The sequence below is a fragment of the Numida meleagris genome, chromosome 2 (genome assembly GCF_002078875.1).
Source record: "Numida meleagris isolate 19003 breed g44 Domestic line chromosome 2, NumMel1.0, whole genome shotgun sequence".
Classification (NCBI taxonomy): Eukaryota; Metazoa; Chordata; class Aves; order Galliformes; family Numididae; genus Numida; species Numida meleagris.
The window spans coordinates 58,108,501-58,132,446 of NC_034410.1; the positions used below are offsets into that span (position 1 = coordinate 58,108,501).

A 23,946-nucleotide genomic window follows, 5' to 3' on the forward strand; every position below is an offset into this window, starting at 1 on the left:
AAAAAAAAAAAAAAAAAAAAAGCAGGAAAGCATGAGCAAGCCTGACATTGGCAGAAAACAAAGCAAAGAGTTACAGAGAAGCAGAAAAGCAGAAGGCAGCAGCGATCCTCCCAGCTGGAGGACTACAGGAGAGGGCACTCTCTCCTGCAGGGCCACCCCCACGGGGTGGCTGATGGTAACACCTGATGCCCACGAAACACTAACATCTCAGACCACACCTTTCCTTCTACTACTTCCAGAATTGCTCATTTTGTCACTGTAAAAACAGATTTTCAAACAGATTTTAGAAACTGAGGCAGACTGCTTTTCTGGACTTAAGCACCACAAGAAACACTGCTGCATTAGCTGATCTCAAACATCATTCAGCCACCTGATTTCATTACCAAGCTGAAAGCCCCCAAGTTAGATCAACTGAAGCACAATTACTGGCAGATTTCTTCCTCTTTACACCTTTTCTCAGTTCAGCCACAAATCCTTTCCCCACCTGCCCTCTCTCCCTCAAAAAACCTCACTGTTTCAGTCAGGTTTGTGAAGAACCTGTTTTAGTAATCAGTAGTGTGCTCTGATTGCTTCATCATGACACAGATACTGTCAACACCTCACTGTGGAGGTGTTTCTGGCAGGGTTTGTATTTTGCTTTGTAGCCTTCCTCCACAACATGAGCCTTCACTTAACAAAGAAGCCATTTTATTGACACACACAACTGAGAGGAACTTTCCCTGGCATCTGTAATTAGAGCTTTGGTAACTGATTGTCCTGAAAAATGACATGAAGAAAGTATTCTAGAAGGGATTAGCTCTCTTTTAGTGCTGGTTAGAAGCGAGAAACAAAGCAGAGTGTTGCAACGCCACAAATCAATCTATGCTCCAAAGACCATTCTGGAAAACCAGCTCTAGGCAGGCCAGCTTCCTGAAACATAGATGCAGAAGGATGCAGAGAGCAGGCTCTAGAAAGCTCTATCTGTCCATCTCTGCTGGTGGGTTGGCACAGCTCTGCAGAGTTGTTACCAGCAATGTGGCTCAGCCCCCTCGCAGACACACAAAGCTCTACCCTTCCTCATATTCGAAGTCCCGAATTCTGCTAACACAATCAGCAAGGGATCAAACTAACACTGTCTCTAGGTACACATTTCTACATTTCAAAGTCTATTTGAGCCATTTAATCAACACGAACATTGCCTTTATCAAGCCTACCTTCATTCAAGTAGCAGATTCCCAATACTACCTGGCAAATGACTCCCAGCATGCAGAGGTAACTCTGCTCCCTGTATCCTTACATCTTGAGCAGATATTGACCATTGACTTGCTGTAGTTTTCACTTTTCTAGGAAAACCTTTTATGTTTGAGAAGAGTCACAGCCACCAGAGCACCTTCCTTCCAAGTGAGAACAATTTGCCTTTTTCCTAGCAAGCCCCAACTGGATCAGTTCTATTTTTTTTTTTTCAGCCTCTTCCCACCATACTGAAGAAAATGCAGGATCAGTCCATCTGTGCTCCTCGTGGCCCTTCAGCCTTTTCTGTCTACAGCTGTAGACATCCTTACAGGAAAACTGCCCCACATTGGATAAAACTACACTGAAGCTAGCAACAGCTGACAGCAGCGTCTAGCCTGAATGTTTAAAGAATCACACAGCATGTTGCCAACCTGGAGAGTTAGTTAATTACATATGCCATGTACTGTGATCATACAATTGCATTATTTGTTTTAATATATGCTCAAAACAAAACTGATGGCTGCTAATGAGCTTCTCAACTTCTATTAAGGCAAAATCACACACGCACCTAGCACTGTCTGGGAAGCTGCAAGGAAACTTGAAACTAGGATTTCCTCTGCTCCTGCACCCCATCTCCTTCATAAAGCTGCTGAGCAAAGTGTTCAGCTAACATACTAAGATCACCTCAAAACCACCTCTTAACATTTATTCAGTGGCTTCAGAGAACAAGATAAATACTGAATACATTCAAACAATGTTTATATTTAATATTTACCTTAACACAAAAGGGAATTAGTCAAGAAAAAATGAGACTGCCTAGTCAAAGTTACCACAATTAAGAACCAGCAAATATTAAAGAAAGAGGGAAAAATAAAAGTCTTTGTGATAAATGAATAGTGTCTGGAATCAGGAGACTGGAGAAAAGCACTGCTGTGTAAAGGAGGCATAATGCCTGAAAAAGATGCACAATGAGGACCAGCTGTCACAGGGCTTTAGCACATTACATCTGCAGCCTCCACCAAGCTGGTTCATGAGGAACTTTAACTGAATTCAGAGACACATAGCTGGAGGAGGAAGTTGCTGGTGTTTCTAACTGCTCACTTGTAGAAAAAATGCCTTTGAAATCCTGAGTACCATATAATGCAGCAAAATGTAGTTTGCAATTTTTGCCATATTGATTGTAGCTTGATTCCTTTCCTGCCTTCCTTTTATTTACCTCTCTTCCTCTGTATTACAATGTGCAGCAGAATATTCTTAACTACATTAGTGAAAGTAAGAAAAAGTATCTTTCTAAAATTCATTTTGGAAGAAAAGGAGAAGAGTTGCACACAAGGACCAATGACGATTCTCGCCGTTTGCTCTGAAACGGTGGCTATTCACAGGTACATTCCAGGCTTGATTTTGAAACTCTCTTTCGATGCAACTCTACACCAGCCTCTATTTTGAAGTTCCCTTTCAGTAAAACTACTGCCTGTGCTTCCTCTCTTTAACTACCATGAAGAAATATGAACACAGAAAGCAACATTTTTATTTCAATAGTATAGATGCACATAAGAGGGAATCTAGCTTTGCCTTCATGATTTATACTGTCAATAGAAACCTTTAACTAAGTTATAGTAATATTATTCAGTTGAATTTAGTTTGTGTTGTAGCAAACATATGTGAGCTATAAATCTCAAGAAACAAAAAATCTATTTAGCTGTAAGCACTTTTACATCACCAGTGGGCTGAGGCATGCTTTCAGCATTTTGTCTATTCAGTGGCAATGTCAGTCTGATTAGATATGTTAGGCGGATTAAATATGCCTACCAGTGCAGCTCCCCAACAAATTACAGGCTTTCTATCCACAGCAGGCCTTCAATAATTCCATTTTCTGCGGAGATGAAAATGTATCTTTGGAACAAAACAAAGCGCTCTACTATCGAGCCGCTCACTGAAAGTTTTGATAGTATCTTAAGAATATAAACTAAGAAGCATACCTATCACTCTCCAAGTCACCCTGGGAGCAGCAGATTGAATGAAGCCTAGTTGCCTGTAGGCCATAATTCTACATTTAGTTCCCACAGCATAACGCAGCTGCAGAGCCCTTGTCCTCCCTCTTCCACCCAGCTCTTGCCAGCCCGGTGCAACGTGTACCAACAGGTGACCAGCAGCAGCCACACAGAATGAATTAGCCATTAGCTGTGCTTCTCCCAGCCTAGCAAAAACTGCTGGAGTTTGAGCAGTGAGTCCCAGAATCATCACAGGGAGGATGGACAGCCAAAGGTATAGACAGGGTAACTGCACACGCTGTGGTTTCCTGAGAAGATAAAAATCTAGCCACTTCTAAAAGACATTGGGATGCTGTTTGGTGTTCCTTTTCAGGAAACACATCAGAATGACAAAGTTATCAGGAGATCCATCTTTCAAAAATATCCTGGTATAATATTTTTCATTGGGCCACATCTGCTTTTGGAAGCTTACTCACACAATCAACTCATGAGAGAGAAAATAGCCTGGAAGCGTGTTGCATTTCATTACAGCTTTCAGAACGTGATCTATAAGTATTAGTGCTGCTGCCTCAGACTTTGTTCTTCAAGCCTATCTTCCACTTCCAGAAAAGCCTCAGAGTAGCAAAACAGCTGTAGTTTCAGGATACACTGCACAATTCCTCAAAAAAGGAGGGACTTGTCGTAAGTTTTTTGTTCCCTCTAACTGCAAGAGATCAGAGTGATGTCAGCGAGAGACTTAACATGGTTTTAGCTTCTATGTTATGACAGAGATGTCAACAGCAGTCAAATCGTTCTTTGCATTTGTATTTTTAAACTGTTCTCACAGATAACAAAACAAGATTTGCTCTGTGGAAGAAACCCACAATCCAAAAAAGGATGGACTTTTTGGGTACTTGAGAGTAAGTCCACAGGATCGAGCTTTACTTGGGAATCTTTGGACAGGCTGTGCCTTGGAAAAGAAATAAGAGGCTGAAGAGGAAAAATAGGAATACAACCATGGATGTACTGCATTTTGAAAGCATGCTTCTATGCTTTGCTCTGGAGTAAAAGCTCTTTTTCACCTCAGCCCACATAAAATTTCTCACTTCCAGCTGAACTATACAGCAGAAAATCTGGAGCCATCACCTTTAGATAATAGTGATTAGATAACAGATAATACTATCTATGTATACATGAACCACATAAAATGACATAAACCACATTTGCATTGCTAGCTGCAAATATAGTGGCCAACACCCACTTTCCTAGATTATCAATACACTGTATTTCCAAGAAAAAGGATTAGGACTAATTACTGCTGTTTATATGGCTTCTAGATATCAATGAGTTTGATAAATTTAATCAAAACCACAGACATCTCCAGCATTTCCACCCCTACTGGCATAAAAAAGTAACAGTAACTGATTTTGGATCATTACCGCCAGTTTTTACTGTCAGAAGTCAGGGCCTAATGCTAACACTCTGCCTGCATGGCACTGTCTTCCCTCTTCTTTTTTTCCTTTCTCTACAATCCAGGAACACACTACCTTTACCTCTAGAAAAAGCTAGGCCTTTGAAGGACAGCATCCACAGGACATGTTCTAAATGAAAGGACATGTTAAGGCAAATAGAATTGAATCTTGCTCTGAGACCTAGAATTGCAAAAACTAAAGATATTAAAATATACTATTTCAAGTAAGAAGCATAGATACTAATTCACAGTAGCAGGACCCGAGTAGTTAACAAATGAGCTCGAGTCTTACAAAATCACTTTATTTTGTATTTCATTTTGTACTCAAACAAAGCCTAGCCAAATATAACTAACCATGACACAGAAACTAAAATCATTTTTATATCTGTTGTATACTTTTCACTGAGCATTCAAGCTTAGTGCCAACACAGGGTCTCCTTAAATCCTAGACTGCATTCATGGGATGAACAGCCAATTATATCAAAGGAACCTTCTCCTTGCCAAACTATTTGATACCTGGCTGGCATTTTCATTAGCCAAATCCATTTTGCAAGCTTTATGAACTGTACTGCAGCCTACTTAATCATGAGAACATCTTTTCCATATTGCGAGAACAGCCTTTTGCATAACTTGAGCGGCTACAAGCTGAAGGACAGGATGCTTGCGTAAATGTAAGCTCAAGAACAAAATGCGGAGGCCACAAAACTTGTTGTCAAGTGAAGATAAGAAAGTAGGATAGATGTCCTGTTGTTGAAGATAAGATGGCAAAAGAGACGCCTCAGCTCAACGTAACATCAGTGGGAACCAGTTTGGCCTACCTCCCCTTAAAAGGTCGGAAATTTACAGCGAGAACGCATCCCACGACCACCAGAGATGTTAATTATGTCTTGTAATTTCTGCCCGTGTCCTTGGAATGCAATGAATGTGCATACGCTATGCCTTTAAATACGTAGTCACTGCTTCTCTCAGTGTGCATCTTGGTGGAGCGATCCCCCATGCACTCAGAGCTGTAAAAAATGGAATGCCAGTGAGTTGTGTCAAGCAGGTATATCAAGTTATTTTGTTGGTTTTCTCGGCTTCACTATGCTATTTTGGTTCTGTCATAGCTAGAAGCACCAGCTGAAACAGATTCAAGTCTGTCATTTTCTATTCTAAGTCATCATATACATCATGCTTTATCAGTGATGAGAAGTAGAAATATCACAGTTGTCTGTATCTTAGTGTCTTTGTCCATAAACTGTCCAGAAGACATTATTTTAATAAAGTCCTGCATCTGTAGCTCTAATTCATTTGGTGCACAGCAAACTGAACTACAGAAACACACTAACGGCAGACCGTGCATTTATCCTGAAAGAAGACTGAAAGCACTTTGATTCTGGTAACTGACTGATATGACATCAGCAATGTTTAGGGAAAAACAGCTGTGCTATCCTCTGTGGAATCACGTCAGTGCTTCTCGGCAAGACAGGCAAAACTGAATGCTACTGCCCTGAGGATGAGAAGAAATTAACTAATTTTGTCCTCATATCCGGGCCAGAAACATGCAACTTGGTAATGGGAGCGGAGCAGGGAGAAAGTCGAGAAGGAAGTGCTAGGAGGTGAGTTACAGTGGGTGGCGAGGAGGAAGCGTCAATACTTAGAAGAAATCTGGAGGGATTCCCAAATCTCCCTAAGGAGTGGGTGCCAGCAAGAAGTAACAGAGTTCTGTGTGGGGAAGGTGGTTTAGGAGATAATTTGGGTCTGTGGCAGATTTCCTTCTTCCTTATCCCTTCTTTACTCCTGCTTGTAAATTCACAGCCCTCTCTCAGATAATGGATAGTTTGAGTCATCAAGTTCAAGAAACCTGAAAGAAAAGCCGAATGGAAGTCTGAGATTCTGAAACAGCTCAAATCGATCTTCTAATTGCACGCTTGCTACACCATTACCTTTATTTACCTCCAAAACCTCCACTTGGAGGCTGAACAGTTGCAAAGAACAACCACACCAAGAGCTAAAAAATAGGTCATTTTTACCTGTGGCTACAGATTGTACAGCAGTGTCAGGAAAATCCAAGAAAATGGGGTACTTGACAGCCAAAGAAAGTCTCTGCAAAATTACTCTGCTGCTCTCAATACTATTTAACACACAAAAATCTCCATTGGTTTCTAGGACATCAGCCCCACTAAACAGGTAGCTCGCAACCAGTCTTTCAAGTCTCATTTGCTTCCTGGATGATTGACTTGCCATAGGGAAAAAACGCCCTTCATTTTTCTGAACATGCAACCTACACATTGTTCTCCAGAAATACTTCTTGAAACAAGTGCGTACATTTGTCTGTATGTAAAAGCTTTCAATTTCAAAGCACAGTTGTATCGGTTGTATTAATTGTGATGTATAATTTCAAGCTTCCTTCTGACAATACGCTGCCTAGAGTGATGTAAATTGCATTCCATAATAATAAATTCAATTTCTATTGTTTCTCCCTCTCTCTAATATCAATTATTTTCTACACCACCACAGTGTCACTGAAAAATACTAGAACAAATTATGCATAAGAACCACTTCACGAGGAAAAATCAAGAGGATGTATAAAAAAAACCATACCTGATTACAAAGACTGTGTAAATTGAGGCAAAAAGATTACTGTTCCCAAACAGCTTTATAGAGCAGAGCTATTTTATGTTTTTTCCCACCAACATGGAGCAGGTTTTTCGGCTTTTTTTTCTGCCCCACAAAACGATATCAGTTAACACTGGAATAAACACACTAGGTCTGTGTTTCAGCCACTGTAAGATGACAAAGGCTTTCCAGGCTGCCCTGGAAATTCACACCAGCTAAAACTCGTTCTTCACATTCTTCACATGAAATTTGACCCTTTTTTTTTTTTTTTTTTGAAAAGCAAGTGAAAAACGCTTCCAAACAAGCACAGCTACACTACCCACTCACTCCTTCATACAGTGCTCGTGTTTAGTATAATGCAATGCAGATTTGGGCTTCACAGTACGCAGGCTACTATTAATTAACTACCAGGTAAGGAAAGATATTGGAAAGTGAGGAGGATGGGCAAACACAAAGAAATATAATGCAGCAAGATATCTTAAAATTAATCACTCAGAAAGGGAGCATTAAAAAAATCAGAACGCTGCTCAGAAAAAAAATCTATAAAAATTTAAACCAATTAGACTACATCATAGAAATGTCTCACCTCTCAAAAGCTCAAATGCTTGCTATATAACAACAGGCTATATTCTCTTCTTTCAAAGACAGTAACTTCATTTTTTCATGAAAAGGAAAGCTGTATTGTGTTCTAATGAAAATAATATTTTTCATTTTTTAATTCAGGTTAAGTTCAGACTTGTCTTAAATCACAAACATGACACTGTATTATTTTGCATTAGTCTAAAAGAGCCCTCTAGTGTTCACCCACTGCAGGCCAAACAAGCTTGCAAATGGCTATGGAGCTTCCTTGCAAATTTCTACCCATCAGCTCCACCTAACACGTCCAGCAGAAGGAAAGCAAATTTTAGGTACCGTGTGACACATCTGCATGAACAAAATAATTTAAATTTCACAGTTAAAACTGTTCATCAGTTGATCAGAAGACTATTTCTATATTGCTTTCTCATCCTAAGGGATTAATGGGGCTTTCAGCCAACCATTATTAAAAACACTCATTGGTATACAATTAGTTATGTCAAGAGAGCCTTCAGCCTTGAAAGTCAACTAATTCTCTCATTCAGTCATCAGTATTGAAAGTCTGCTAATAATAGGCAATGCTGATAGCATCTCCAAAGAGTTATTCTTCCAATGAGATTCTGTTCACTTCTTGAAGAGATATCCCATTCCAGTTTAAAAAAAAAGGTAAAATCAGCTTAAGATTTCTTACTCGTTAACTTTTCTCACTTCTTCAGCTGGAACAACAAAATTACCTGCTGAAATAAGCTATGAAGCACACCATGACAGGCCCCAGAGCTACCACAGACTGCAGAAAAAGCATCTGGGGAGACTGTGCCTTTAGGTTCCCTATCTGCCAGCCCAAAAAAAAGATTTTAACCCCTTCTTCCCACCAAAAAGAGTTGCAATACAGAGTTGTGTGTACAATCTGTGAAGGAGGGCAAAATATTCATACATTTTGTCCACAAGAAGTCTACCGGTAGACATACACCTCTTGTACCTGTGGCATGCCATATATTCTGGGCACAAAGAAAAGGCAATCTCAGTACCTTAACTTCAAGTCTGCGAATAATAGGCATAATTTAGTCTTCTGTATTTATACATATAGCGCATCTCCATACCATACCTCATGAAGTATGGTGTTACTGGTCACTCAGACACCCTAAGATATACGAAGCCTCTCACATGGGCTATGTGGCCCATGGTAGGTCTCTCTCTGGTGGGTCTTCTATCTTTGTGACCAAATGTCTGGATCGCCATGTTCTCACCTGCTGCCAGAGCCACTGTCAATGGGGCAGTGAGATCAGGGAATTTTCCAGCTGGAAACAAATCGCCTGTCATATTCAGGCTGTTGTGGTTTAACCTGGCAGGTGGCTCAGCTTTGAACGCTTCCAGGGAGGGGGCATTCACCACCTCTCTGGGCAACCTGTTCCAGTGTCTCACCACCCTTACAATAAAGAATTTCTTCCTGATCTCGAGTCTAAATCTACCCTCTTCCAGTTCTAGAGTCCCTTAGATCCACAGCTATAGTCCAACGATAGTCTATGTACAAACAGAAATCCTGCTGAAATAATTGGATTCAGAAGCATAACACCAACCTTCATCTTAACTGTATTAAGCGTGTTAGATACATGAAGATATTTAGAAACTACTTGCCTGTTCTTCCATTAGAGAGTATGGAGTATTCAGTTCAGCCTAATTCACACATTTATTTCTTACTTCAGGGATTGTAGAGGATATTTTTGTACAGCAGTTACTTTAAGTTCAAAGGGTGTGGGATTTGTTTCTTTTGTTTGGTTGGTTGTGTCTTTTTTTAATATGGACTGAACGTTTCAATTCACTGATCTCAGGATTACAGCACTTGTACAAAAGGTTTAGAATTGTATCCAGCTTCCTAGCAATAGCACAATTTTCTTACCTAAATGTAAATGAGATTTATGTTTCCCATCAGTAATAATGAAATTATCAAGGGACAACAAGCAAAAGGAAAATACATAAAATCCAATCGTGATTTAAGTGTATGTATGATATGACTTCATTGAGGTTCTTAACCACAAGGTCACAGCACATACAATTTTATGAAGAACAGCAATACCAAAGAAGAAAACCTTGTTTTCCCAGAGGAAATTTAGTGCTACTTTACAATTATTTCATTTTTTCATCAAAATGAGTTACATTCTCTGTGTCCTGTTATGATTTCCTTCTTCCTCAGCCCCTGTTAGAAAATGAAAAAGCAGCATGAAAGAAAGAAGGCTGACACTAGAACAAATTAATTATGATGCTCTGAAATAGGGTATTGGATTATTTTTTCTTATATTAATAACAATACAGATTCATTTTAAAGAACCCTACCAGTCCTACTTCACCGAGACTATAGAGATGAAAAGAATATTTTGTTAAAACAAGCAATAATTTCCAGGGTCGGGAAAGGACTGCGTGTGCCATTATTTGTTAGAAGCATTTTCAAATAATTCCCATGGCCTGACATCATGTTTGACAGATTCTATCAAATCAACTGGCACAAAAACAAGGTTTCATTTTCACCCTAATGCAACCCAAAACTAGCCCATAGTCTATCCTCTTAGAAAAACACAGTATTATCTATCCAATTTATTCCAATATTCTCCTCACCCCCCCAAAAAAAGTCAAGCAAAGGAAAAATATATGCAGAACAAATCTCTGTACAGAGGTGACTCTGCAGAAGGAATTCAAGTCAGCAAGCAAAGCCTCTTCACCTGAAAAGTGAAAAGGGTAACACGAATGTGCACGCTCTGCAGACATGTTAAAGAGAACTGTAATTCTGTAGTTAGAAAAGGTTACAAGTACTCCTGCCTTCATCTTTTAAAAGTACATTGAATAGAAATCATAGGCAAGTTACAAAAATCACAGAAGTTATAAAAGGCTTGGGCCATTCTATACTGATCGTGGTATAGTGTACAACTGTTAATTCTAAACCCAAAATAATACTGGTGAACAAACAATTCACTACTTTCTCAGAAGACTTCCCCTGGTTATTTTGCTATCAGGTTATCTGAGTTGAGCTTGAAGTAACAGCTTCACTTCTCATATCTGTCAGAGGGCCAAGGCAAAGGAAAATGGCCAGTGAATTGCAATAAGTCACTGCTCAGATGCACTTACCAAGGGGGTGGACACAGAAAAGCAGAAGCTCAGTAAATCCACAGACATCAGTATTCTGAATAAGGGGACCCCTCCGGGCCTCAAATTCCCTTCTGCTGAGCCAAGCCTATCATCACATACACACTCTCAGTCAGTTTATACATTGTACCAACCCAGCTTCTCCCTTCAACATATGTTTTAATTCACTCTGTGTACCCACATATACTAGTGGGATCTCATGAGCAGAGGGAAGTCAGGAAGACAATCAGAGCTCCATTAATCCCTAGGCAGCAACTCAAAGCAAAGTAGTGCACGCACATGTCTTTTGAGGACAAGGAACTAGGATGGAAACCAAATGAGGGGACCAGGAGCTAATGAGCATGTAATCAGTGCTGACGGGCACGCTGCACAGTCTATGACTTTTTTAATGCCTGCACTTTATAGTGTTTGCAAATTAACACACAGCAGGCTGGTGGGAATCTGAATCATCTAAGGACTAAAATAAATGCATTCAAATGTCAAAACAACTAAGTAAGACTTCCAGTTTTTAAGAGCCATATTTTCAATGGCAAAATAAAAGAAATTCCAATTCTAACACGTCCCATTTTTAGCCTGTCAAAATCCAATGTTTTATTTGATAAATAAAATGCAGAGTTATTGTTAATGCTACTTTAAATTTGGTTTTAAATTCTCATTGAGCTCATCTCTGTGGATACTTCAAAATCTTATAATTGAATTTACATACAATAAAAAAGCGATATTTAATAACAGCTAGGAAATAAATATTCAAAAGAATAAAAGATTCAAATGCAGGTTTTTGTTTTGCTTTGTTAATGCAAAAATACTTCGGACTTGTACTGCATTTTCCTTTGACAGGAAGGAAAACCTGTTGATGCAGAAGCAAGTACTGGAACTGTGAGGAAAGAAAGCACCGAAACTTTACTCAAACTGTTACTTATTTTAAACATTCAGAAGTGAGGCACTATGCTTCCAGTATTTTCCAGTATGGTGCAACAGCGGGCTTCCCCTGGAAGAAGAGCTCCAGTTTGCCTGCTATCCTCATTCCTTCGAAACTGAGCAACCATGAAGTAAGACAGTTGAGCAAACTCCTCTGACAGAAAACTTAGTTTTCTGCCAGCCTCCAAACAAGAAAGACAAGTTTTCCATCTGACCAGTTTACTGGACTTCTCTTGTCCCAGGAAACACAGAAAGTGCATGAATGGGTACAGAAACGGACTTGTCACTTGTGCCAGCACAGCACAGAATAGCACGGTGTCAGCAGATGATCTGCAAGGCTTAGGAGCTGCTCAGAGCCGTAATCCTACCATACAAAAAAAAAAAAAACACTGCTTCCTTTCCAACTAGACCGCGTCTATTATCCACCTAATCATCACGCCAAATTCGAGAAGTAACATAACGTGATGCCGGGGTGGAAGGTGAGAGGAGGACAGGGTCACCCCTTCCGGCAGGACAGGCTTAAGCTGACTTCAACATCAAGGGACACAGTCGAGGACCAGAGAGATGTCTCTGGCTGCCCGGGATGAGGTAAGCAAGGCGAGGAGCTCCATCTAGTGAGACTATCAGGCACAGACCGGCATGCTTGCATTCGGAACCTTCGCCGATGTCCTACTGCAAGGCATGAACAGCCAGGCTGATGTGAAACTTCCCCGTGTTTTATTCGAGTTCACGGTTTCAGTATCCTTCCACGCTGAGGAGATCATTGCGTATTACCCTTATCCCCTCAACTGCTGGAAGGAAAATCTAGCAGAATGGCCCAATAAGGAAGCACCACTTCTGCAGTAAAGATGAGTCCTCTTCCCAGGTCCAGTATTATTTCCTAAATAAAAGCAATTGCTTTATTTCAGTTTTTCTCTTCCCAGTCTCTCCATGCTGTACACTGAATGCATCTGGAAATGCACTGCCACTTGAACACACAGTAACAGTACATGCAACATTTCATCCCTCTCCTCATATGCTATAAACAAGCATCAGTTCACTAATTTTTAAAATAACCTATAAATTTGCATTTTAAAATATCCCCAAACACTTGAGCTTTGCTGGGCTTCTTCAAAAGTATATGGAAATGCCAACTGATATAAACAGATAGATACACACTTAAATGTTCTAATATTCCAGACTATTTGGCAGAATAAAATGCAGCATAAAACGTCAAAACAGGACAGCTGTTGGCTTTTGAAGGGCAGAGACAAATAGCAGTGAACAAGTAGGAAAAAAAAATTAAAAAGTTTATATTGTGAGGATTAAATATTTCATAAGCAAAAGACAGAACAGAATGATTACAAGTCTATGAGCAATACTTACAACCAGCCTTGACAAAGAACACCGGGCATAAAACGAGGTAAACTCAGAAGAAAGTAGAAACCACTACCTAGCAGTACTTCCAGAAAAAGCTGTTTCCAACTGCTCCGAGCTGTTTGAATTCATTTTCAAGACTGTTTTTGTGAGGACGGGAGCAGAACCCATGCCAAAGAATGTGATCTGTTTGCTTACTCAAAAAGGAGCATTTAGTTTGGGAAGCATCAGGAATGCTTAAGGGGGCATTTTTTTTCTGCCTCTTCCCAAGTTACTACCAGGACAAATTCCAGATTATTTGGACTAAGATGGAGGAGAATAAAGAGATGGGTAACTATATAAGGCATTTAGTATCTATAATTGCACACTAGCTTTGGAAAGTAGTCAGCGTTCCTAGCCAGAACTACATAAACTCAAAAGATTCCGTATGTTCATCCAAATCAACCTATGCAGGAATTAACTGTAATTCCAGAGAAGAAAGACTGCCTCATCCGAGCACTAACTGCATTCAGAATTTCCTCTTGCACACAGTCTCCGCACGACGGCCTCACTGCATGAGTATCTTTGGCATCAGGTCACAACACAAAAAACAGACTTCTGCACTGCTTAGAGAACATGGAAAGATAGCCAAGGAAGCATGCGTCTCAGTGAATGAAAACGGACTCTCACAGAACACCTTCACCAGGCATTTCCCACCCATGGCCCAGACGCAGCCCTGGACAGGGAGTGATGTGGCCCTAGAAGATTGTGTGCTATTTTCTAAAATGATTTAATAACTTAACGAGTTGACTGTGGAAGAAATATCCAGAATACTTGAGTAGTGCTGACAAATTTTGTAATTTTCAACATCTCAAAAAGCTCCCAAAAATTGTAAAATTTGCAATATGTTTCTTTGGTGGATTTGATTGCTCATTTAAATGAGTTAAACATGTCTTCAAGGTGAAAATCACCTTATTTGTGCTATGTTTCAAACCATAACAGCATTCAGCTGAAGCTTAAATTATGACAAGCTCAAGTTATGGCAAATAATTTTGATACATTGGCTAAATACAGTCCTGTGCAGCAATGGTTTCCATTTTGATAAGGGAATTTGAATAAGTTTTAAGATTTCAGAAGAAATATACTCCATTTTCAGTCAACATAAATAAATTACCTGTGAATTTTCAAATGGAATGTACGTAGCTGCAATCAGCAAAGAAAAATTTGGTCATGTCTCTTAACTAGTTTTTTATAAACTGCATCTTCCCAGAAAAATAAGCATCTCTCGATTCATAATCCTGCCTTACTCATGTCATCACTTTCCGGCAGCATGTACATTTGTGAGCAACTATTTTCAAGCATGAAGCACAGAAATAATAAAATTTCATCAAAAATCTCTGAAGAGCACCTTGAGAACTCGCTAAGAATTACAACCACTTCCACTGAACCAGACTGATGCATTAATCTCACAAAAATAAGGCCAAATATCCCACTAGTTGTATGGTTTTGTTGCCCTCTTGTTTTTTAATCTTTTAATAATTTTTTAAATACGTTTTGCTACCTATATACATTAATTACACTATATATTTTATATGGGGCCCAAGACAATTCCTCTTGACTCAAGATAATTCCTCTTCACTCAATGCGGCCCAGGCAAGCCAAAAGGTTGGACATCCTTGTTCTACATAGAAAATCTAATCTGCATTAACCAGTGGTATGAATTTACAACACAAATCCAACCATTCAGTAGCTCCCACCATGTGTAAGGAATTGAATATGCCACAATAGAGAACTACTTCTCAAAGAAATGAATGCCCAAACCAGAAGCTGGTATGAAATAATAGATATTGTGCACATCCTACCTTATTCCATGGTAGTAACATCTTTAGGAAGACACATCTTCAGTATCAGGAAAATAACTTGAAAAAAAGAAAACATCTAACCAATTTAACTAAACATCTTCACTTTCTGCAGATTTCCAGGAAAAAGCACGCTCCCACATCATAGTTTGTAAAAGAAAGCTTGTTTACACAGAGACACAGGCTTACTGACACAAGTCTTCCCAAACCCTGTAACTAAAGACACTGAAGATGTTACCACTTTCTGCTGCCTGCTTTAACCTTCTGCCAAAGAGGGCCACTGCTGAAGCACAGCAAGCAATCTGTTCCTGCCTTCTGATGACTCAGTTCACAGTCAACTGTATTTACTTTCTTAGAATGTAAGTTTGTGCTGTACCCCATTTGTAAACTACCCCAGCTGCACAGCAACCATACGTGCTTTTCTGACTGTCTTTGTCCAGCAGCCTAAGGAGAGGAGCAGTACAGAAAACTAGACATAGAAACCCCATTAATCGCCTTACCAAAACTTAGCAGGGTTTGTTAGCCAGAACCTTCAGGAAGATTAATTTGAACAAGCTTTTAAAAGTTATTAATTAAACCATAAATAGAATTTTAAAATGACTGTAGAACGCTTTTGTTTAATTTACTTTCGAAGTTGGCTAAACAAACAAAAAACACTGCCAAATAGAAGTATCCATAACAGATTTTAATGTGAGTTAACTAGGACACTTCAGAAGTCTGTTCATGTTAACATTTCAGAATGTCCACGCCGTTCATTTGGAATATTTTTTTCTAAACGCTCCTATGTATGCAAGCCCAGAAACTGCTTCTCATTTTTCCTGAAACACCAAAATGCAGCGAAGACAGAGGGCTGTGTTCAGCACTGGGCAGGGAGGTAGCACTGACAAAGTGTGAAGTGAAAGCATTCCAAGCAAGTATTTTGCTAAGGTATTCAGAAAAATGACAAAAATGGCTCTGTTGCTTAGCTCATTTTTCAACCGAATTACTTAACCAGATGGAAAGCCAAGATATGCGACCTTCACTGCCAAGTAAAGTCACATATCTTTTTTTTTCTTAATAGAGTTTAGAAGTAGAAACAATTCTGAAAAGACAAGCAAAACTTTTGATGAAAACTCAAGGTGAACACATTATCTAAAGGGTGACTGCAAAAGCAATTAGACACACAAAACAGATTTATACTAACACCTCTCAGATTTCTGAGAAAATACATATATTATACCATCCTCATAATATTGATCATTCCGATGCTGGAAGCGCACATTGCAGGATAAATTCTTCTTTGGTAAGTCACCTCTTAAGTACACCAGAAAAAAAGAAAATCACATACCTATAGATTTTGAAGGAAAAAATAAACGTCATAGTTAAACTCTTGCTCTGATGAGAACCATGGCATTTGTTTTCAGTCTCCACTTCCATAGTTAATGTTGGGTTCTGCTTTACTTTTCACTATCTGTATTCCCTCCCAACAAAGCTCAGAGCGGATGAGACAGCTCATATAGGCTCAAACTGAGCTCACATTTACACGTCAGAAGTGACACACACAAATGCTAAACAACTAAATCAGTCAACCCGTGCTTTTCCCTAGTTGCCTTGAATTGTGGCAAATACCAGCTCCCAGTTTACTGAGGGCAAAAACACCTTTCTCTGAGTATTGTCTAACCACGGGAAAGACTTCAGTAGGCTTTGAGACACGACAGATCTTACAATTTTAATTAAAATGAAGAAAATTTTTAATGTTAAGCACACTTTTACTTTTCAAGACCAAAAAAGGAAATTTAACAAACAGATCTAATAACACTAAATAGTAACTTTCTCCAAAGCTGTGAAATCTCTTACAGAGATATCAGCTATGTTACATTATTAATTAAGTCTACACTCCTGCACAGACCTGTATAAACCTTCAGCTACGTGAATATCCTATCTTTTCTTGGGCAGGGAAATCAAGCACCTACTCTCATAGATATTTATAGCACTGGGATTTTAGGACTTATTTCTGAGAGGTTACAGGCAACTATTTCTTCCAGTGTAACAGAATGTTCAGGTTACAGAGCTCATGTGTGATCAAGGATCTTGTAACCAATGCTGCAAACCACCACCAAAAAGTCTAATTCTCATCAATAATAGAGGCTGCTTTACATAGTGGGTATAACTCTATCCCTTGAAGCCTAACTAAGCATCCAAGGGCCTTATGTCACCAAAGACGGCAGCAATGCAGTATGTGTTTAATGGTGGGAATTTACAGCGGTTTGAAAGCAGAGCAGTACAAGCCTCACCACAAAGTATCAACCAGGGTACAAGAATAAAATTAGCCTAAAGAAACTAAGAATAGGTCACCGATAGACAAAGGGTTTGTTTATTTTTAATATTTATTCAATCTTTTCTCTCCAAAGTGATTAAATCCTCAAAGAAGAACAGTCAGGCTAAAAATGTCAAGTTTGACAGCTCTTGTTTGTGTAACAGTAACCTCTTTCCCCTGCTACATTTTAAATGGAAAAAGTACAAATTTTAATTTTCCATTTTTTTTAATTAGAACCAGGCAAACGATTTTCTCATGAGCTTTCCAGGAAAGCTAACTTCTGGATTAAAACCAAATATAAAAAAGCCATAAGGAAATGGGAATAATTCATTAAGTTCTGAGTGTGCAAAGACAAGATTTGGATGAGACAATGGTGAAAACTCTTATGGTAACTTTCAATTTAGCAGACCACTGCGGACAACCACTTATTACATCACAAGAACCCAAGTCAATTCAGAGCACAGGCATTATGCAAAACATACAGTGCACTCTCAACTTCTGTCTGATTTTCATATATTCACCTTCAATAGAAGGTACAAATACTTTAAAGGAGTAAACATCCACAAAGCCACTTGTCCACCAAAATTTTAGGATTTTGTTAAAAGCTTGCAAAGTTTAACCATTTTCAGTATATTTATGCAGTAATTTCTTGGAGAAGAAGCTATGATATTTCTTTTGACATCTACACTATGATATTTTTTGCCATATGCTCTATCAGCTTCTTGAAAATTGAAGCACTACAACAACTATACCTGCAACGAGGATCCTGTAACTAGAAAAAAGTTGAAGCGCCTTGTGAAACTGTATTCATAAAAGATGGAAAGAGCAGTATTTGAAACACTCTGATGGCTTTTGTAAAATAATGAACGAAACCAAGATCCATTTTAAAATTCTAAAGTCCTTTAAAAAGTATTGAAAGTGGCATACATTTCCACAAATACCGGATCATTCATAAAATTCTCAAGAGACATAGGTCTAGACATAGGTGCAACATAGGCTACCTTACACTGGATATACATACATAGAATGTATGTTTACCTTCCTGTCCAACAGCTGTCTCTCACAGATTATAGTCTATCATGGAAAATAGAACTGGTGCTGATTCACCTTTACATGTCAAGCACAGAGAAGGTGTTCCTCCATTTGCAACAAAACCATTTAGGAACTAGAATGGCTACCATACGCATTTTTCCAGATGAACTGCCCCTGTTAGTGATTGAAGCTCTTTGGAACTGTATGGTTGGACCAGTTTACTTTGCTCTGTTCCACTGACCTATCAGAAAGATGTTGCACATTTCCATGTTTTTCCACCATCCAGGCAGCGTGAACAGAAATTAGCAAACCTGCAGCATATCCCCAGCTCCGCTATTAGATGTCAGTTAAACAAGCAAATAACATAGTTTGAATAACTCAGAAAATAACAACAACTGACTTTACCTGAGCAGATATCCCAAATTTGGGGCCTTTGAGGTTGTTTCACTTAAGAGAAACAAATTGGTGAAGTCCAGTATTCCGTTAGGAGTAATTTGTTTACTTACAGCAAACGTCCATGGGGCAAAAGAGGACAGAGTAGGGGGAAAAAAAAGATGAGACAGAAAAAAAAAAATCCAGCTCTGCTTCCAAGACACTTATGATCTACCTCGCCTGTGAATCACATTATGCAGTTTAAATACGTAGTCAACAGATGTGTATTAATTAGCTAGCCTGTGAATTTCTGAAAACCTTTGACCAACTACCCACAGATGCATGTGGGTAGTGATGTGATGTAATTCCTGGAAAGTCTACTTGTAAGGTCCACATTTCAGAAGTGGCGTCACTCATCCTCAGGCAAGTAAACTTTGCTTCCTGTGGCATCCTTGCAATAATTTTGACTTGTATTGGGACTGCTTTAAGCAAAACATTTTACAGAGCAGTCTCATTTTTGGAATTAGATTGTATAAAATAGTGTCGGGATAATGCCTGAAAAAATAAGCAGAATGACTAATGAGCTGATTTGCATTCAAGAAAAGGTTACTTTTGTGTTTGGGTATTTTTACCAAGGAAACTTAGTCCAACTTTTTAAAAAAAATACAATTTCACTAAACACTTTAAGTACTTATAGCTGCCATTCACTAAGCACTACACAATGTTTCATTTTTTGAGCAAGCTGCAGAATATTCCTGAAGGTATTTTCTCTGTGTTATACCTGAAAAACCCAGGTACGGAAACCTTCACTAACTTTTATCCAGTGCCACAGAAAGTGACTGTTAGATTCATATGCACAAGACAGAAAACCTGTCTTCTAGCTCCATGCTCAAAAAGACTTTCTACTTTTCTTTTTCAAATATGAAAATTTAAGCAATAAACAACACTTTGGCACAGCACATTTAAATCTTGAGCAAGTATTTTCAAAAATCCATCAACATAAGTAAACATACCGTTTTGTGTGAGTAAGATTTCAGAATCTATTGCTGTTATGGTCAGGAGAAAAGGACAAACATGAAAAAGAACTTTCTGTTTAAAGAAGCAACAAACATTTGCAAAGACTACAAGCTTCTCTTCTGCATGGAAATTTAAAAAGGGTAGAGCAGCTGTTAAAGATCAATGAGTTTAAATCAGTGTCTTCCTCCACAAAGAATGGCTGAAGTGCTAGAAATAAAATTAGGGAGAGCTAATTCTGCATTACTGACTACAGCCTTCCCAGCACACATCCAGCCACCCTCCCTTTAGCATCACAGTATGTCTAATCACTCTTATGCCACCATCCTTGTTCCTTTTTACCATAAGAAAGTACTGAATGCCCTTGAATTTCCTATGGGCTTGCTGCGAGCAAAACCTTCCTCATGTTAAAACATCAGGTAAACTCTTCACTTATGTACCATAAATCCTGTAAGTCAGATTGCTTTATCTGGTAATTACCAAGCTGCAGTCTTTATTTTAACCTCAGTCAAGGAAGACATCTTTATCAGCATATCCACAGCTGCTAGTCAGGAATGATAAGTTTCACAGCTTTCAAACCTTTCCACTTCATTTGAATGTACTATACAACAGCACTTTTCAAAACAATGAGCTTCAGCCAGCTAAATGCTTTGCAGGAAGCAGGAGCAATTCAGTCCTACCAGCCCAAATGTACTCATCCTTTTACACTTGTTCTTAATCATTCTTGCATATGGATGCTCCTTGGAACTATGTCATGAATGCATGTCAAAATGGTTCTACCATACTCCAAATACTAAATGAGAGAAATCAAATGAAATTATGTTGGAAACATGATAAAACAAAAAGAAGCATGTAAAGAAGTGTAATGACAGAAGTCACAATTAAAGACTTCATACCTATGATTAACATTTAGTTTAGGGCTGCAGCTCAGCAGAGACTTCAGAGTATTTACTTTTACTTTCCCCTTCACATGACAAATACTTCTTTGGGTCTCACACTTCCAGGTAGGCCTTAAAGCATACCTCTTCTCCAAAACACAAATACTGCTATCAAAAGTGCTACTTCAAATAAGCATCATCAAACTGGTTTCCACTTAAAGAAATGTAACAATACTTAACTAAGTTTCCGCCAATTTATTTCTAACATCCCATATTTTGATGTCAAATGTATGTATATAAAAGAGAGAGGACATTTTCCCTCTGCAGATGTCAGTAAGTTAACATGTTTTTCTAGCTTCTTATGCTGCAAAAACGCTTTACCCTAATACTAAAAATGCATTCACATAGAACAGGATCAAACCCAGAACCTGAATGATGAAACTGTAAACCTTTCTGGTCCATGTAAACCCCCACAGCTCCCTCTGGGCTTCTTACAACTTTCCTTGAGATGTGGTACTACAGTGGAACCCACCTCACATAAAGGGGAAGCTAGACACAGAAATCTGCAAAGCCTTTGAGGTTCAGCCACGAAAGAGGAAAATATAAGCTTCCTATATTTAAGTTGTATCTATTTCAGAATGTCATTACTGGAATTCTTTAAGACTTTGTAACTTTAAAAGTCCTTCTCATTGCGAGTTTGCAAGGCTATTTCTGTGCATACACGTAAAATAGTTTCCTAAAGCTTTTAGTTCTGACATACAGTTCTCACTAAAAAGGTCACCAGAACTGAATGCTTATAGCTTTTAGCCCCACAAAACACCATTGTGGTTTCTTGCCTCTGCTAAGAACATGCATTACACCTATACTTTCAATTCTGCAAGTTCTGTTAAAGAGGAGAATCAGTTAAATTGTGCCTTGTTCATTTTACAAATGAATCCTGTCCTAAAGCTTGACCCAAGCGGACAAAATTCACAAAATATGCCAAAAGTTATTGAATAAATTCAGTATCCGGCTACAGACCTGTAAACCAAGAATAACAGCACTGAAGCAAACGGAGTTACCATGGAACAGAGTTTGAAGTAACTGGGAGCAGAATTTGGCCACCTGGCATTTACTCACTTCACTAAACTTAAAGTCCTGGAAGGGCCAAACAACCAATAACTACATACTTTGTGAGGAGAAATGTCTAGAAACCCAGAACATAGAGGTGAAATGAGGATAAATGCTTTGCCTCCACACTGAATTTTCTGCATTTTGCTAGTCTAAGCCAGGCCATGGATATTCCTCTAATATGCCATGAATATTTTCAGTGTGGAATTCCATTTATTTAAAAATAAGGCATAATTCATACAAAATTCACATAGCAGGCCATGGAATTTTAATGCAGCTTGCACGTAATGTGCCGACGTGCAAACCTTCAAACAACTTCAGTTAGGATTTCATTTTCTAGAGAGTAAATATAGTTGTTTCGACTATGGACTGAAAATATTTGTAGATTTAGCATTTCTTTCTGCATCCAGCCTGCTTACTTCGAAATAAATACACTAAGTGCTCAGATCTGAGAAGCAGGAGGCTTTTCACAACAGCAGCCGCTTCAGGCAGCTGTAGTCGCGCCTCACGTGTGGCAAAGCACTCCTTAAGGATGGAAAATGCTCATAAAAGCCTGCCAAAACTACAGCAAGCCTACGTTCACCCGCGGTCCCCACCGCAAAGTTCCCAGAGCCGAGAGGAACCGCTCAAGAGCCCCAAAGCTGAGGCTCTCCCTCACAGGGGAACGCCGTCAGCCCGCGCTCTCCAGCCGGCACCGCCACCCGCCCAGCTGAGCGCGACGGCTGGAGGAAAGGAGGCAGCAGCGCGGCTCCCCGCCCCGCAGGTGCCCGCCGCACCCGCGCGGCCCCTCACCTCGGCTCCTCACGGCGGGGCAGCGTAGCTCGGAGCGCGGCGGCGTTTTCCACCCGGCTGCGGCCAGCGGGGGTCTGCACCTCCCGGCGGTTAAAGCCGCCGCTGTGCCCGCGTCCGCCTTCCCTCGCCGTGCCTCTCTCCGCCCGGCCGGAGGCTGCCAGCGAGCGGGACGCTGGGACCGGTGCCCTCGCGCGCCCGCCTGCCCCCTTCGAGCGCCGGAGGCGGGGGGAGCCCCGGGGCTGTGACAGCGGCTCCTTGTCATAGCCGCGAGTTCTGCCAGCGGAGACGTGCGGCAACGCGCGCCGAGGGCGGACCGCAACGGCTCGGGGCCGGACCGCTGCCCACCGCCAGCTTCGCTTCTGCTCAGGGCATTCCCACAGGGGCTTAGCGAGGCGGATCGCCTGTTCCGGGTGATCGCGGCCCTGCTGACAAAAATTGGGGTCTGATTTCCCATCGCGACGTGAAGCGGATGCCCGCTACCACCGCCCTGAACAGCCGCAGCCCCGGGGGTTTGCAGGATGCAGCTTGTTGCCTTCCAACATCGTTCTTGTGCCATGCGCGTAGCCCACGGCTCAACGGCCGGCTACTTTCGCGTCCTGATCGTGGACGAGCTTCAGACTCGCCTACCTACGCACTGCTGGCAAATAACGTTCGTTTGTTTCAGAGTAGCACAGTCTGTATTCGCACCGGGTTTAAACACGTCGGGAATGGAAACAGCAGCTGTTGCCGGAACCGAGGGGAACCCGGACCTGCCTTTGTGCAGCGCGTGAGCTGGAGCGTCTCTACTACGCCGCAGCATTTACATCACACGTAGAACGTAGTTAAAGAATTGCACGCTGCCTAGCACGCTTAAAGGCTTAACAACTCACAACTACGCGACTTCTCACCTCGCCCCCGACCTCCCCAGGTCCGAACCAGCGCAAAGCAGCTCAGCCCAGCCCAGCTCCCTACAGTCACGAGCACCGCCCGCCTCAGCCACCCGCAAGCCAGGGCGAAACAGTTCGTTGTAGCACTACGGGACAGCTGGGGAGGAGCAGCAGCATCTGAGCGAGAAGCACACGACCCCCCTCCCAGTCTCTTCAGCGCGGCCGGCGGCCGTGACGTCACCGCAGGCGGGAGGGCGCCCCCCGCGGCACACGGCCACAACGCGCCTCTCTCGCCCCACCCTCCCTCTGCGCGCGCAGCCCGCCCGCCCCGCCCACCTGCGCGCCCGCCCTCCCCGCGTCGGCGCTGATTGGCCGCCGTCTTCCCGCTTCCTTCTCCCCGGCTGAGAACCCGCCATTTTGAAAACCTTGTTGATTCCGGGAGAGAGAGAGAGAGAGAGGGAGGTGAGAGAGAGTAGGACGCGGGGCGCGCGTCTCAGTCTGGCAGCGTCGCG

General features: G+C 40.8%; 2 protein-coding genes across 3 annotated transcripts in view; one reads left to right on the forward strand and one right to left on the reverse strand.

Annotated features, from left to right (window-relative positions):
* RNF144B (ring finger protein 144B) overlaps positions 1-23,869 on the reverse strand; it is an 82,423-nt gene extending 58,554 nt beyond the window's left edge. The window contains exon 1 of one of the 2 annotated variants that reach the window (XM_021388696.1): positions 23,771-23,869. The gene's annotated coding sequence lies outside the window, so the exon portion shown is untranslated. Of the gene's footprint in view, positions 1-22,568; positions 22,677-23,770 lie in introns of those variants that run through there. The other variant, XM_021388694.1, reaches the window with a different exon arrangement.
* The window catches only part of DEK (DEK proto-oncogene), a 17,735-nt gene continuing 17,569 nt past the window's right edge, over positions 23,781-23,946 (forward strand). The window contains exon 1 of the mRNA XM_021388691.1: positions 23,781-23,896. The gene's annotated coding sequence lies outside the window, so the exon portion shown is untranslated. The remainder of the gene's footprint in view (positions 23,897-23,946) is intronic.